The sequence below is a fragment of the Numida meleagris genome, chromosome 2 (genome assembly GCF_002078875.1).
Source record: "Numida meleagris isolate 19003 breed g44 Domestic line chromosome 2, NumMel1.0, whole genome shotgun sequence".
Lineage (NCBI taxonomy): Eukaryota > Metazoa > Chordata > Aves > Galliformes > Numididae > Numida > Numida meleagris.
The window spans coordinates 76690122-76707284 of NC_034410.1; the positions used below are offsets into that span (position 1 = coordinate 76690122).

At 38.3% G+C, this 17163-nt stretch overlaps 1 long non-coding RNA gene across 2 annotated transcripts in view; it reads left to right on the forward strand.

Moving 5' to 3' along the window:
• Positions 1 to 15785, forward strand: part of LOC110394897 — a 60917-nt gene extending 45132 nt beyond the window's left edge. The window contains exon 6 of one of the 2 annotated variants that reach the window (XR_002436008.1): positions 15402 to 15785. This is a non-coding gene — a long non-coding RNA (uncharacterized LOC110394897). Of the gene's footprint in view, positions 1 to 2696; positions 3559 to 15401 lie in introns of those variants that run through there. The other variant, XR_002436009.1, reaches the window with a different exon arrangement.

The window sequence follows — 17163 nt, forward strand, 5'->3', positions numbered from 1 at the left end:
TTAGAATTAGGGTAGTATGGTTAGGTTGCGGTTGGACTTGGAGATCTTGAAGGTCTTTTCCAACCTGAGCAATTCTATGACTTCTATGATTTCTATGACCATATTTAAATTTTAATGTTTTGTCTTTTCTGCTGTAGGTTTTGCAGGTAGTTTGTAAATACTTGAAGATATTTTAAGGGCAAGGTACCTAGATCTGGAAATTGTTGGGTAATTAATATATCAGTGCCTATAGTTGTTTATACAGCCTAAAAGTCTTCCACTGGGAGAATAATTTTTTGTATTTTCCTATCTTCGTCCTAGGATTTTAGCTTAAAACTTTGAGTGGCATTATGCTAGCAACTAACTCACATCTATAATTTTGCTTTAATAATAACATGATCTCAGTTCAATGCAAGTTGGGATTTCTGTTAGGGATACACAAATGATTTTCAGTCTCACTTACTGAAGTAATTTTAACTTTACAAGTAAGCTCTGTTTCCAGAGATGAGATCTGTATTTACGTAATTTAAGGTTGTTGTTATTAGATCCACTAATATATCCATTAAATAATGCATGATGGAGAGATCTTCCTGTATTTGGTCATGATTAGAAGACAGTAGCATTTCCTTTTGCAATTAGGGAATTTATTGCCATGAAAATATCAAATTGGAATTGTTTAGGGAATGCATCATCATCATGTACGCTTCTAAAACATTTATCTTGTATTTCCTCTGTGTTTAGGTATCAACACTTTAAGTAAACAGTATCTGAATATTGATGTCAGTCTCTGGGGCAGTGTGTACATTAGCAGTCTGGTTTGGAGCAGTAATGCTTTTCTGAAGCAACCCCCATGAATTTCAATTCATGGTCTCAGTTTTCAGGGTGGTCGTGCTGCATGTGGATTTCTTTCTTTTGAAAGAAATCTAATTAATAACTTCTCAGACACTGGAGCCTTTTTTTTTACCTTCTTTACCTCCTATTGCCAAAGATTTTAGCAGAACCTCCTCACTCCACCCATACTCCTCCATTTTTCACTATTGTCTTCTCTATTTTTTAAGGTTTTCTTCCCCCCTCCCCCCCCCCTTCTATTCTGCTGTGGCAAATTGTACTTACTCAAGTTCTTGTGAGGTGCCGCTTAGGTTCCTGAGGAGATGCTGCTGCTTACTTGTTTGTGTTATGAAGGCTGACAGTTTTTCATGTGGCAGATTGGTGGAGTGGATCTGCCAGGCAATTGCAAATCTCATGGCTGCTGCAAGGTGCGAAAAACATAGTAACATAGAATCATTTGATTTGGGAGGCACCCTTTAAAGGTCTAGTCCAGCTCCCCTGCAATGAACAGGGACACCTACAGATACATAGGTTGCTCAGTGCCCTGCCCAGCTCAACCTTGAATGTCTCCAGGGACAGGGTGTCCATCACCTCTCTGGGCAGCCTGTTCCACTCCTTCAGTGCTCTTAACCATTTCCCCCTGTCCTATCACAACAGACCCTGCTAAAGAGTCTGTCCCCTTGTTTCCTACAGCCCCCCTTTAGATACTGGAAGGCTGCTATCAGGTCTCCCCAGAGCCTTCTCTTCTTTGTGAACAATGCTGGATAAAATTACAGAAAATGAAGGTGATACTCCGGGAAGACACACATCAGCATTGAACCTTGGAATAGCACAGATGTGCATCTGTCACAGAGTTTGAATAAATTTCATCACAAGGCCTAGTGCTGGTTTACATCTCTTTACCCTGGCTCCTAGTGCCATGATGTAGAGACTCTGGAGGAGCTGCTTTGGGATTCATGACTCAAGGTTCATCACGATGGTAACACGTCCAGGGATACTTTTCTGATGTGCGTTATTGGTAACCTCTTGCTGCTGGGACTTCTGTCTTCATTCTGATTACTGCATTTTCTGCGCATCTTCCAAAAGCACAAAATGCTCATGACTGGTAGATGAGATTGGGTCTGTGTTCTGTGTAAGGAATATGCATCATCTGTCTTGATCCTGTGTCCTTTAAAAACAGCTCCCTGGAGCAAGTAAACTATGATAGCAAAATATATTAGTCAGAAACTGGTTCCCTAGAAGCTGTCCTCTGTAAATGCCTAGATCAGTTCTGCTTGATCAAATAAGTGGTGTCATAACTGTTATGACAGCACTGTCCTCTCGTCCTTTGAGCTGAAGCAGCTGTTGCCTGATGTGACATTTTGCTGTACCCACAGGTACACCCTCTGCAGTCACCTGTCCACAACCAGCTTCTGAGGTGGCTGATGCTGAGGGTTTCCCCTGCCATGCGTGTTGATTGGTACAGAGAGACTGAGCTCTCTCATTGCGGTGAGAAGCCGCTTCAGTCCAAGGAACCTGGCATTCCTGGGGAAGTGTGAGCTATGGAGCTGCAGAGCTGTGGAAGAAACCTTCTTCCCATGCAATTCAGCTCTTTAGTCCAGAAGAACAACTGCTTATCTGTGTGTGTGACTGCTGGAACAATTAAGAGTCCAGACTGAAGACTTTTATAACCATTGAAAGTCTTTCAGGCAAGACTTACTGTTCTGAAAGAGGTAATGTGGCACAACCAGACCCTATGGCCTATGTTTTACAGGAAGCAATAAAGCAAGCTGTGATATCTTTTCCACTGACAAGCCCTACCCTGATTCAGACAGATATTTTTATCTGTTGCCTGATACATGATCTCCCTCTTTTTTTAATATAATTTTTTAAATATTTTTTCCCAACAGGGAAGGAATGTTGCATCAGAGAAATCTGATGACTACATACTCTGCATAGACACATGCTATGCTGTTAAATGGACACAGTGGAAGCAGGTGTGTATCCATTCTATGTGTGTGCAAGAGACCAGTGGGGCTAGAGGCTTTCCATTTGGTTGAATCATCAGTGAAAATCCAGTGTTTCATAACCTTAAAGAAGGTGCATGCATTTTGGACAATCCAAAATGAAAATATATGCCGTAGGCATCTACCTGTGTAAGACATATTCTGTTCTTTGAAGCTTCAGACTTATTAATGAAACCTACGTAAGGAACGAATGGTGCTGTAAAGTCAATAGCTTCTGTGTCTGACATAGCTGGGATAAAAACTATGGGAAGAATATTTGATGTGTAGAAGGAAAATTGGATTGTAAGGGCTTTGTCTTCCAACAAAATTGTGCAACATACTTTAGGAACAACTAAGTTGCATGCTTTTAGATTTTTTTGTGTGCTGTTTTTTTTGTCCTCTGATTTTATACAATATCATGTATCACAGAGGGTAACAAACTGAGCGTGATTGGGAAGAGTTGGTGCAGAAGCTAAGTTTAATCAGCTCTGCCAAGCCTGTTAAATGAAGTGTTGTTTTATACATGTACATCAATTTAGTAAAAGGTCTGAAACTTTTGGTATCTCATACATGCCACTTTAAGATCTGTGTTTCATGCTGATTCTCCCATTCCAAAACGTATTGTGGAGAAGGGTAAATGTGGTTTGGAAGAAAATTTAACAGCCCTTAGGTATAGTATGTTGTGTTTTATTTCCATAAGGCAGCTATATCCATCAGAAAATGTTACTGTGCTTGCCTGTGCTGCTGAGGTGCATCACAGAGTGAGCAAAACAAGGACAGGAATGGGAATTGCTTGTGAATTACGCTAAGAATATAATATGTTTCTGTGGTGTCAGGGTCAAGAGCAGTAATGACTCCATGAATCTACCAACAGTGAATTCTGAGGTGCCAGGCTCTGGCATTGACGCACAGAAAAGCCAAGAAACTTTCCATTTTATTTCTGTAAGGCAGAACTGCAACTGTTGATCATATGCTTGTTGTGAGGGGAAAAAAAACCAACACCCTCCAAAAAGACCCCAAAACACACTGAAAGTCTTAAGCACTTTGAGATTGGAAACTATTGGAGACGATGACAGTTCTGAAGGTACTAAGAGGTGATTTAACCTTATTCTTCTGCAAATTCCTGAGCTAGCATTTCTATTTGCTCATTGAAATTAAGGCATGTTGTGGGACAAACTAATAGAAAATGGTACGGCTGTTCTTTGGACCACACAGAGAGGCAAATGTTCTCGAAGAGTGGAGATTGTGGCTGTTATGTACAAGAGAATTGCAGTGTGCTGCCACTTTGCCATGCCTAAGCAGAGACACAGCATCTGTGCACAAATAGGTGGTAGCTGTGCTCTGGCTTTGGCTGCTGCTGAAAGCACTGTGCTGCAGATTGTGCAAAGGGAGCTGGGCTGACTGCTCAGCTCTGGGAAGTTAGAAGCTGCTCATGTTGCTTCACTTTCAGCTCCTCTCCTCTTGCTCTTCAATATAACTGGAAGAAATTAGGAATTCCAAGCTTCTGCACATCTGCTCTGAAAGCTGTCTTATTCTGTATTGATTTTTGGGGGGCAGTGCTTGCCTGTTGCTGATAATTGTTAAAGGTTGTTATATATGAGTAAAGTAACTGTTTGAGGCACAGTTATATTGAACACATTGTTCACATTCTAAGATTACTACATCAAAGAAATCTTTTTACTGACTCTTTACCTGTTCTGGCATAAATAACACTAAATTTTCAGCTTTATTATGATCTAGCCTTTAATTTTGTAACAATTATTCCTGTAAGTATGCATTTCTTCATGGTCTGAAAATTATAAATCAAAATAGATTTTTTTTCAGCCCCCATCATTTGAAAACCACTGATAACCTGTTGGATAAAATTCCAAGTATGACAAGACTATATTATGGTGACTGTTCCAAAAGTAATGCCTCCTATTTTATGATGTTGGCCCACAGCATCAGAGGCTGATGGTGGTGGTATTGCAGTAGAGGTTGAACCTTCCCACCAGGATTCCATTACATTTTGTCACCAGATGAGAGATGGCAGCAGAGGGGCAGTCTGACAGAACGGTGTCTGACATGGAAGTGCAGATGAAGCAAGGGTTTGTCACGGAATTCCTCTGTATGGGAAGAATGGCATCCGCTAACATTCACTGATGGTTTGCTGAATGTTTATGGAGACCTAACAGTGGATGTCAGCACAGTGAGGCAGTGGTGACAACGACAGTGGGTCACTTCTGCTGGTGAGGATTGTTAAGAACACAGCATGCAGGCTCTTGTTTGTGGCTGGTGAAAATGCGTGGCTAATGGTGGTGACTGTGTTGAAAAATACTGCTTTGTAGCTGAGAATTTGCTCTATCAAGTAGTGTTCTTGTACTCTTTGTATCTGTTGTAGTTTCCATGGAAATAGATAGGTGTGTTATTAGCACTCAGTAACCACTGTGTGAAAACTGGTGATATTACTGCCTGAGTAGGGCATGGTGCATAATTTACAGCAATATATTTTTCTCTTCTATAGTGTTTATTTTTTCAAGTGCTCTATGGTTCTTTATGTAAATGAATTAATAAGAAAATGGACAAAATCTTTTTTACACATCAGCATAAAAAGGGTCTATAGAACATTGATGAAATAAGAAAATAAGACAGTTCGTTTCAAGAATAAGCCTTTATTCTGAAAAACAAAATAGAAATGCATTAATTCATTTGTAAATTGAAGTAATTAACCTTAAGACATGCAACACTCATGTACTTAATCATAATCACTTTGCCTCAGAGCATAGAACTTTGTTTTAGAATCCCCCTTTTAATTTTATGGATCGAGAATATAAAAAGTAAAAAGCAAGGAACAGTATACATGATAAATTCTTATGTAACTGCCTTTCATATTTTTACTGCTTTTGAAATATACAAGTTCCAAGCATTAGTATGTTTGGGAGTTGTATTGTTTGCTCCTACATTATTTATATTCTCTTTCCCACTAAATGAAGAAGAGTTTGATGTCTGCTGTGAAAGCTGTATTATTCCACTCTGAATCTATACTGGTGGCAAAACATGAACTTTTAAAATATTTAAAGAAGTGAAAAACCTCAAACCTATATAAAAATGATGGATCACCTGATCTTTCTTGGATAGACTAACCTTAACATTTTTATCTTAATTTTGAGTGTCTCTATGATTTTTTTTTTATTTTCATTTTTTTCACTCATTTCTCTAGTTATTCTACATTTTCATATCAAATATTGATCTACTTTTCCATTTTAATTTTTTTCACACCTCTCTGGAATTGTTAACTGAAATTGTACGTACCAGTTAGGGAAATTCTAAGTAGTACTGTCATTTTGTTTCACAGAATCACAGAATTGTAGGGGCTGGAAGGGACCTCTAGAGATCATCTAGTCCAACTCCCCTGCAAAGCAGGCTCCCTAGATCAGGTTGCACAGGTAGGCATCCAGGAGGATCTTGAACATCTCCAGAGAAGGAGACTCCATAGTCTCTCTGGGCAGCCTGTTCCAGTGCTCCGTCACCCTCCTATGAAGATGTTCTTACACTAATTTGTGCAGAACTTCCTGTGCTTCAGTTTGTGACCATTTCCCCTTGTCCTATTGCAACATGCTGCTGAAAAGAGTCTGGCCTAGTCCCTTTGCCTCCCACACCTTAGATATTTATAGACATTGATCAGATCTCCTCTGAGTCTTCCTTTCTCAAGGCTGAACAGACCCAGGTCACTCAGCCTTTGCTCACGGGGGAGATGCTCCAGGCCCTTTATCATCTTTGTGGCCCTCCACTGTACCCTCTCCAGGAGATCCCTGTCTTTTGTGTACTGGGGAGCCCAGAACTGGATACAATGTTCCAGGTGAAGCCTGACCAGGGCAGAGTAGAGGAGGAGGATCAACTCCCTCGACCTGAAAATTTCTGTGCCTGGAAGTACTGCCATAATGGGACGATGCACGGAGTGGAAGGAGCAAGCTCTGGGTCCAACTCCATTTCGTTTGTATAGTTTATACATTAGTGATGAGTGGTTTCTACTGCTAGGACTATGGTCATAAAAAAAAAAAGCTTTTAAATTAGCAGCTTGCAAGCACTCATGAGTTCTTTCTTCCTTTTTGTTGTTCTATCAGTTTTGCAGTAGGATAACTAATCAACACTACTGCAGATGGGGCTTTGAGCAACCTGGTCTAGTGGGAGATATCCCTGCCTATAGCAGCGGGCTTGGAACTAGATAATCTTAAAGATCCCTTCCAACCCAAAACATTCTATGATTCTATGATCGCTTTCCCTTATCTAGACGGAGGGAAGAATAGATAGGTTGGACACTATGCTCTTTGTCTCCATGACCCCGACTTATGTGAGCTACTTGGCTGCATGAGGAGAGAGATTCCTAAAGGTGGGGTTCAGCAAAACCATCGGAATAGGAATTGCAGAGAAGAATGATGTAGGATGTGGTTTAGGCTAAGACATAGTCTTTTCTTTCAATGCAATTGCGTTGTATGAAATAAATTCCTTTGAGTGGGTGTGGGAAATTATCTCTAAATATCTCTTCAGTTCTGGAATGTGTCAAAAGAAAAGGCTAACATCCAAGAATGTCCTGTAGCCTGTTGATTGATCCTAGGAGGCTGGAGTTTGTGTTCCAGCTTCTACTGTTGAAAACTGTATGTGATATATATAATATGGTCATTACATATGATGTGATCTTTATAACATAATGTGATCTTTATCCAGAAGCTCTTCAGTTGAAACTATGCATCCTTATATGATATTGATCTGGTAGACCTAAGCTAGGTGTGTGTACTGAATTGGATTTTAAAAAAATAAGAACAGAGGGACAGTGCCTAGTCTGGACATACTGTAAGGACATGAATGCCAGAGATGTCTGGTGCTGTTAAACTTAAGTGCATGTCTGTCTGCAAGAATGGGAATGTCATGACTTTGGTGCTATAAAATTTGGTGCCAAAGATCCTCTGGTGTTTCCACAATTCTACCAGAAATTTCTCTGAAGTGTGGGAACTGTGTTTGGCAAAAGGAGTTGATGCAAAATAGGCAGAGTTAGCAGAGACAAAATAGAATCATAGAATCATTTTAATTGGAAGGGACCCTGAAAGGTTGTATTGTCCCATTTCCCTGCAATGAACAGGGACACCTACCCCCAAATCAGGTTGCTCAGAGCCTGGTCCAGCCTGACCCTGAATGTCTCCAAGGACAGGAGTTCCAACACCTCTCTGGGCAACCCTGTGCTAGTGCCTCACCACAAGAACAGGTTGCCCAGAGATGTGGTGGATGCCCACAGTAGCTTTAGACCCAGTTTAGTTTGGGCAATTGGATCTCCAACTGAAAAATATGAATGTATTTCTGTGAAGATGGACTGCATTATATGCTCTACAGTGTAAATAATATTAACATTGCTTTAGCAAATGTATCTGTTAATCTTAGAATGCTTTATCCTTTGTGCCTCACTGTAGAAACTTATACCCAGAAACTTGATGGTGATTTTAGGTAAAAAAAAAAATATATATATATATATTTCTTGTGGGAGGTTTAAAAAACAGATTATGATGAATGTGAGTGAGCTATATTTGTCAATAGTTACGTGGTCAGAGTGCTTTATTTTCTGAGATACCTCTCAAGATTGTGATACTTTGTTCATGAGGTTGAACAATTATTTTGGTAAATCATGCATGATGGTGGCATTACGATTTTGTGGTTTAAGAAACAGAGCTGGTTAGAACTTTTTTTTTAACTTGAGATGTGGAGAGTAAGAATTTATAGTTCCTGATATTCAAAAATTCCCAGAAGATAAACAAAGCCTTGGTCACTGTCCAAAGGCACATTATTTAAGTCTATCTTATCACAAGACTAGATTTTTCCAGTTCCTGCTGCAAGTTCTGTGTATCTTTGACAAACACAAATTGTCCCAAGAAGAGGTCTCAAGGGAGGCAAACCAGCTTTTCTTGTTCAAAGAACCTCACCTCTGAAATCCACCACTGCTAGAAAATATACACTATGGAGCCAGGAATTAGTCAGAGAAATAAAGCATTTCTACGAGTCATTGAAGGAAGTCTTTTTTTAGGTGCCTGAATATCCTTTCTCTTTTTCTAATTAAAAATGAAACAAAACAGTGACAACAACAAAACACTGGAAAGGGATCAAAACTCAGGTCTCCCACACTCCTGCATATCCTAACCACAAGGCTGGATAATGGTGCTCACCCTCTTTCCCTGACTCTTGCCTCAGCAAATCTTTTATTTCTGTATGCAAAGTAGGCAAGAGGGACAGTAATCTTTTCCCCCATGGCTCTGTAGCCAAGTTGTTTTCTTGGAATATATTGATTCCCTTTCCTTCACCATAAGGAAAGCTAAACTCAAGTTTCTAATGTTGGAGTTAGACTCAGCAGAGAGGAGGAACCCTGTTGTCATTTAAATAAAAAATAATCCTTGTTGTGCAATTTGAGTTTTTAAGGAGTACATCCAGGGGAGTACCTCCTGCTGTAAGTATTCTCTTTCCTACAGTATAGGATACTACAAGTAGTATCCTACAAGGATAACAACAACAATTTATTGCCTAATGTTGTTTATTAAGAGAAAACAAAATGTGAACAGATTCATCTGTTTATTTTTTTTTGTGCAAAGCATAGCTCTTCTTTTCCAAGATGCACACTATGCCTGAAGAAAGGATAGCAAAACTGTTAAAATACATACAGTATAGGGTGTTTATGGAAATTCTGATTTAATATCAGATTTTTACATAAAACAATGTCTGCTAGCTGTTTTTTCATCTTTTGATTCATCAGTATGTTGTCCTTCATTGCTTGAAATCTGTAATGGTGGACTGTTAAAAGACAAAGAGTGAGTAGTTATAAGCTTACACGCTTAACCTTATTCTAAATACGTGGGCTTGCTTGTGGATTTTTGTGTGTGTGTATATATATATTTTAGTGTATTTATATATATATACAAAGAGATATTTCTGTTTGTTCAGTCTCCAAACACTACCATACGCATAGGTTGGCTCCAAAAGTAGTGCCTACTATTTATTTCCATGGAAACTACAACAGATACAAAGAGCACAAAAACACTACTTGATAGAGCTCAGCTACAGAACACTAATTTTCAGCACAGTCACCACCATTAGCTGTGCATTTTCACCAGCCATGAAGAAGGGCTTGCATGTCGTGCTCGTAAAAATCTTAGCCAGCGGAAGTGACCAACTGTCACTATTGCCTCTGCTGAAACACACCACCCACCACCTCACTGTGCTCACATCCACTGTTTGGTCTCCATAAGCATTCAGCAAGCATCGATGAATGTAAGTGAGTGCCATCTTTCCCACACGGAGGAATTCGGTGAAACATCATTGCTCTGTATGCACTTCCATGTCAGACACCATTCTGTCAGACTGCCCCTCTGCTGCCATCCATCACATGGCAACAAAATGTAATGGAGTATTGGTGGGAGTGTTCAACCTCTACTGCCATACCACCTCTGACACTGTGGGCCAACATCATAAAATGGGAGGCATTTCTATCAAAGCAGCCCTCAAAATTTTTGTGCTGCCTCTTAATTTTGGGTGAAGATCTCTCATCTTAGTAGAATTTTTATTTTGATGGTCAGAAATCTTTTTTTTGAGCTTTCTGATTTCTATGTATTTTCATGTAAGTGGAGAAAAGCTTCTTCAAATACAAAGGTTTTTCTTTAATTTAAATGAAGTGAATGTTCTCAGGCCCGCTAGATAGATATTAAATTTAATAATCATCAAATTTGATATGACTGATATTTTATTTGTCGAAAAAGCACATCTTTACCAACAGATGCACATGACCTTTCTTTGTTTCCTGTCTGAAACTTTAAGATAAATAAGTTCAAATCTATGCTTGTATCTTGTATGCTTCCTTTCAAATTGGAAGGGAAAAAAATCAATAGATCCTCAGCTTCCTGAGAGCTTTGTTCTACAAGTCCACTAACACTCATCAGGAACCAGTGCTTTTGGAGTCTGAGGATAAATATGCATGCATGACTGATGTGAGTGAAGTTTATATTAGAATATCAACAGGAAATCATTTATTTGTCTAGCCGTTAACAAAGGCAGTGATGAGACCTGATGTGAAGGTTAAAGGGTAACCATTTTGCTAAGGACAGATAGAAGAAGTGTCTTGACTGTCCAGAAAAACGTATTATCTTTCTGCCTAAGTGAGAGACCTTCCCATTTAAATGTATGTTAAAAATATATCATTTGCTCAGGACAGGTCTTTGCACCTCTTCTCATGTTTTTATTCACTTGGTTCTCAGCTGAATCATTTGAACTCTGATTTCTTGTTTGTGGAAGTAAATGGTGTCCCATTCCATGAACTCAACTGGAAATAAATTGTCTTTGCAGTATGGAGCTGTGTCAGGGAAGGGTCAGGTTGGGTGCTGGTAAAAGGTTCTTCACCAGAGGGTGTTTGGGCACTAGCACAGGCTCCCCAGGGCAGACCCAAGCTGCTGGATTTCCAGGAGCATTTGGACATCTCTCTCAGTTATAGGATTTCCATTTTGTGTAGTCCTACATGGAGAAAGGAGTTGAACTCAATGACCTTTGTGGATCTGTTCCTACTTGGTAGATTCTATGATTTACTACAATCATTGTCATTTATATCACAAGTGAGTTTGGCTGAAAATCTTGTGTGTCTATGCTTTTCCGTATTTGAAGCTGAGCATACAACATACATAGAAATCAAATCATGCAAATATTTCACGTGAGAAAATGGATACTTACTCTCTTTCTGTTTCAAACAAAAAGCTTCACTTTTGCCTGTCTAATTTTCAAGCCTACAGATAGTTTCCCCAGTGGCGATAGTGATTGTGTGGCAATTATATGATGTTAAAAGCATTCCCTAAGCAATTATAAAATTTCTCCGATGGTTTCTTCTGTGTTCTAGCCTTAAAAAAAAAAAAAAAAAGTCAAATCAGTTGTAATTAAGTTAGTAATGATGAGTGTAATATTTTGAGTGTGCTGCTTCTGCATCATTATCATAGTATGAGAAAATCTTTAGTGTCTGACTGTAACATTGATTTGCTGGTGTTACTCTTTTCTTTATCAAAACTGATTTCAGATATGTTTACAAATAGCTCTTTTCAACATTACATGCTTATCTTCCATCTGAATGCTTTCTTCTTTAAGACACTTTCCACTTGCTGCCAATATTTTTTAAATTTCCCTGTGCTTTAAGGCTACCTCAGTCCTTCAGTTACCAATGCACCATAGCTTGGCTGTCTTTAAAGTCTTTAAGGTGTTAAGTTATGCTGTATTATTTTTAAGGTCCTGCTTTTCAGTATCTCTTAATAAAGGTTAAAGTTACATTTTAAATTAAACAATGGGAAGCAACTCTCGGTAAAAATCCTTCATTTTCCTTCTCCCAGACTGCCTACTTTGCTGTATTTAATCTTTTATTTCTTCTTTTGGAAAGGCTAATCTCAGCAGTCTTACTGCTTCTCTTTTCTCTTTCTTTAAAGAATTTTTATCAGAGGCTTTCTGACCAGCCTTACAGTACTTGATTTATCATTACTGAAAATTCCTTACATATAAGAGGTAAAAAAGATATTCTGGTTATGCTATAGTAACAACAAGAGCAATACTAAGAATAAATAGAACAGACAACTCATTTAAGCAATATAGGTGAAAGAGAAATTAGAAAACATTTTTTTCACATTTTTTTATTTTACTGTTAGGCATTTTGGAAATTAAATTAAATAACTTTAATCTGATTCAGTCATCCATCTCATTCTAAAATATTACTTCAAGGAATACATCTGTCTACAGAAATTTCAGATAAATCCCCAACTGAATTTTACTCTTCTACCTAAGGATATTCCCAAATCAACTCTATAAATATGGAAGATATATACGATGTTTCCTTACAACTCTAATATTAGACATAGTCTGCAAATAACTCTTTTCATGTTCTCCAGTATGCCTTAGCAAAACCACAAGCCTTCATTTTTCTTCATCTCCCTTCATCAAAACCCTTATTTGCTTTTATGGCATGAAAATGTTAAAATTTTGGGGCTGCTGCTGCTATTTGTCTTCAGTGCTTGCCAAAACGGCAATACGCCCATTTCAGCGAGTTTCCTGACTTAGTTGCTGGTGTTTGTTGCACACTATAAACCTTTCACATCTGAGACAAGGGCTCCTTTTTATTCCATTTAGATTTTATCTGTCAGAGTGGGATTGTGTTATGATCAATTATTATTAATGATGCGCAACAATGGTAAAATTAACAGTAATTTTGGATTCCAGCAGCAGTGGCATGTACGTAGCAGCTGTTTATTGTTGTCTCTCTAAGGTGTGAGTTCATTACATTTCAGATCTGTGTGCTCATTGCTGGTTCTTCATACCAATGTCCAGTGTGGCTATGAAGCCTTCTGCTCCTCAGCATCTCTACTTCAGCTGCATTACTTATATTGCCTGTGGGTTTTGTACTTGTAATTAGGATTGCGTAGGATAACATGACAAGTCTTGTTTATTTTTGGTGTTACCTCCTCTTAAAATGTCAAATCGTCTCTTGTTGCTTTTCAACTGTTAAATATAAAGTGATTTTATCTGTTCAGATTTCTATTTATTGACAGTCTTAGGTAGTTCCGCTATGTTAGGCTTTTCCTAGGCAGAAATTGTCAAAATGAAGTGGTTAAAAAAAAATGGTAAAAGGAGGCCTGCTGAGAAGCTGTACTGATAGCTCCTAGGTGAACGGATGCTATCAGCTAATTCCTTGGCACAAAACAGATAGTCCTGCAGCAGCATGTTAGACACGCTGCGCATCTCTGATAACAGCATTTATCATTGTAAGTACCTCTGAACGCATTAGTGTGAAGAGTGTGTTTTATATGCCGGTGTAAGTATGGTGTTGTCGAAACTGATGATGAATGAGGGGAAAGGAAGAGGTTTTGTGTTTAAATTGAGTTTTATTCACAGAACAGGCATTACAGTTTGCAGCAGGTCAGAAAAGTTCTGTGATATCCTTACTGGTTCAGGGGGAAGGGGCAGGAGAAGGTCAGACAGCAGGTCCGGGTGGTATGGATATGTGGATTCCATTTCAGAACAGTGGCCCCCTGACCTGCTGATATGTGACATAAACCACATTCTGACACTCCACCGCACCTGACTGCAGAGCAGAGATGAAAAAGTGTTTCTCCCCTGGAGAATTACTCATGCTTTTGCAATACAGAGTAAAAACTGTGATTGAACACCTAGTTTTGAAGAAAGAATAATTGAAATTTATGATGTTTAGTGAGTATCATAGCCATCAAAAAGGAAATGACAGTCATAAAACTATTCAAAGAAAATGTACATAGTACATATGTATCTATCTTCTCATTGAAGTGATAGATGTGGTGGGTGACAGTGCGGGGAAAAGATCAGTTCAGATATTTCATACTTGTACTGACTCATAGATTGACATGACAATTCAGGTAACTTTGTGAGGACTACGTTTGTCAGAGCTGTCTGTAACTTGCTTGTCATTTCCCAGGACTGGGATTGCATTTCCAGAGCTGCAGTGGATTCCCTTCCTTTCACTTATGTGTTTTTTTGTTTATTAATGGAACACAATTATCACAATCATTGGCTAAAAAAAAGGATTGCACTGCCCCTTCATTCTCTGAATGTCTCAACTTTTTGTACGGAGTCCATGATTATTTTGAGTCGGTATTTCTTTTGGGGTGCTGTCACAGTCTTTTTATAAAGGAGTTGGACAAACATTGCAGTCTTTAGTCAGTTTATTTTTTAAAATGGGCTTTTAAGTTCAATTATCCTCCAGGGTTAAGTATAACTGATCCACCTGAATGTGTAGATTTTTTGGAAATTCACATGGCTGTGATGAATTCATGTGAACTGGGATCATATTTGTGCCTCTGTTCACATTTGTTTTTGCATTTGAATTACAGCATTTAGCATTGCATGTGAAGTAGGGCTCTGATGAAGTTCGTGGGTAATTATAAGAGGAAATGGCCTTTTAGGAGGTTGAACTGAAATGTGATGATTTTCAGAACACTTTTGTCATTAATTAGTGTTTGTAGATTGATGAGCAGCCTGAATAAGTTCTCTCAGCTTTTACTCTCTGATGTTTAGCTTACCTCTTCCATAACATTTAAAGAATGAAAACTCTCAACTGTAACTTGGACTTCTTAATCTTAGACACCTTCTCTTACTTGAAAATTTATCATTTCATGAGTGAATAAGCTTCTGGAAGGTCTTCATATCTGTAAGGGAAAAAAGACAGGTCTCTAAACCTATACTGGAAATTTACTGAGATCAAATAAACTGTGAATATCTGCTTTGAAAAATTAGGTAGTTTCATTTTTTCCTGAGATCTTAGAGTTCCTTTTATGGTTCCAGAAAGGTCAAGTAAGTAGGGAAAAGAGGGATATGAGAGACATTTGAAATACTATTTTAATTTTTCAGGGCAGGTTTTGGTGATGTTTCTTTTTTCGAAACACATTTTATTTCCTATTACTCAAGTTTTGTTAGTTAGTTGTGCGAGTTTTTTTTGTTGTTGTTAAATTTTTTTTTGCCCATCTGTCTTAAGAGAAAAGCAGAATTTATTTGTAATTCTTTCATAATGACATTGAATTCTAATTATAAGCTATTTATTCTTAATAGGTGGAAATTCTGGAGGGAAGTAATTCTGATAGGACTTCCAGCAGACATGTATGCACTCTTGTCTGGGCTTCAGCGTCCTGAAAGGAAATCAATACCTTTCTGCCCTACTAACAGTTTATAATGGCTATCAGTTTGCCATCCACAATCTGTAAAACTTATTTTGTAAAGGAAGAAAAAATGCAGTTCTGGAAACCATATATATATCATACATTTACTTCTGTATATATGGACATGTAGTAGTATTACTGTAGCTTGCTGTGTTACAAGAACAAATTGATGTGCAGGACTCATAAAAGATGGTTACTGACAATTTTATTAATTACTGATCTTTTTTTCAGATATACAATTTTTAAAAATCTAGTAAATGTTTCATTTTACCAACTTCTCGTTCTTAAGATGTATTCAATTGTCGTGTGTATTTTCTGCATTTCTGAGAGATTTAGTAGAAAGTTGATATAATGGACTTCTTGGGGGCGATATAAGAAACAGCATTTTAGGTGTCTCAACCAAGTTCTTGAGGAAATTTGTCACAGGGGCACTGACTGATAACACAGATAACAGAACTTCCTGAACCAAGTCCATTTTGGATGTGCAAGTTGATTCTTTCTAGGCCATCTGGAAGCAAACCTGAGAAATACATCACCTTTGTGAGCCATGATATTGTCTGGGCCCTGAGATGTCTGGGTATGCTACATGGCTGTTGCCAGACAACTGTTAATTAGGCACAGAGACAAAACTTCATTCTTACCCTCCAGCTGTCATTGCTATTTATTTCTTTATTTTATACTTTTGGTTTTGATTGATTTTCACTTAGAATAGCCAGCCTTGTGCTAGTCTCCTAAGAGCACTGGAAATCTATTTACCATCCCCCTAAAACATTCGTAATATGAAGTAGTAGATGAGGTATTGCATAATGAAAACAGCAGCCATTTGACTTGTCGAGATGAAAGTACTTTTCCCTACTAAGCATAACTGTCACAGGTGTCCAAAATAGTCCATTTTTCTCCTTCACCTCCTGTTCTCTGTTTACAGAAAATCTCAGCTATTGGTATCAGGGTAATCAGTCCTAAAGTTGTGATTCTCTTTCAGCATTTTTCCTCAGCCAAGTTCCTTATACTCAGATTTTGAACAGAGCTAGGGCATGATTATGGAGCAAACTCGGAGTAATTTCACCAAACTGGCAGAGCTACCGAAGGTGAACAGACTATTAGTCTAGTTTAAATTTGTGTCTCATCTGCTTCCACCCCTTGTGGCTCTTTGGAGAGGAAAAGGGACTTAAAATAAAAAATTAAGAAGACTATGATTGCCAGGGTTTTGCCCACAGAGATAAAGCTGGTATGCATGCCTTGCCAAAAGCAGTAAATGTATGAAGTGCACAGCTTCAGAACACTCAGAGTCTCAACACTTCCAGTCGATGCCTGAAACTGAGTTTCAATGCAGCATGCCCTCCTTTGCCAGTTGGGTTGTTATATATAAGCATTGTTATGCTGTGCGTAAAGCCTGCTGTCTTGAAGTTGTTTTGAGAATTGTGTTAATGACCTGCATTGGAAGGCAACGTTTAATTCCAGATTTTCAAATAAGGCTTGCAATTTATAAAATTTCTGAATAAAATTACTTTCTGGAGCAATGTGAACGAGGAGATGAGTAAAGCTGCATTTATCTCTTTCAACACGTTCCCCAAAAAAGCAAGAATTAAAGAGGTTCAAAAGCCTGAGATTTATTATTTTCTGTGCCAAGTGAAGGCTGTCTTCATGTTCTGTGT